Source organism: Priapulus caudatus, unplaced genomic scaffold (assembly GCF_000485595.1).
Source record: "Priapulus caudatus unplaced genomic scaffold, Priapulus_caudatus-5.0.1 Scaffold514, whole genome shotgun sequence".
Lineage (NCBI taxonomy): Eukaryota > Metazoa > Priapulida > Priapulimorpha > Priapulimorphida > Priapulidae > Priapulus > Priapulus caudatus.
The window spans coordinates 194,528-194,881 of record NW_014577575.1 but is presented as its reverse complement, the minus strand read 5'-3'; positions in this window follow the sequence as shown (position 1 = coordinate 194,881).

Sequence of the window (354 nt, the reverse complement as noted above, 5' to 3'; positions counted from 1 at the left end):
TTTCTTACGGAGGGGGCGTATGATATTCGGCATGAAACCGCCTATCGCATGAAAAACGAGCGCCTGTTGTTAAGACGAAAAGAGTGCTGGCGGGCAGAGAGCGTCAGGGCAACCCATTCTCGAAAATTTACCGTTACGTCACCCGCTGACGTGACACGTGACGTCACAACGTATGGTTTGTCAGCTACGTCACGCGCTTACGTTCACCAGCACACCGCGTAGTGGTGTGAAAACTCCTTTTCAAGAGATAACTTGTACACATAAATATGTTTAAACTTTAATAACTTTCTTCGGTTCAAGTTTGCAGATTGACACTTAGACAGGCTTTTCGGTACGTTGAATAGAACTCTCTGC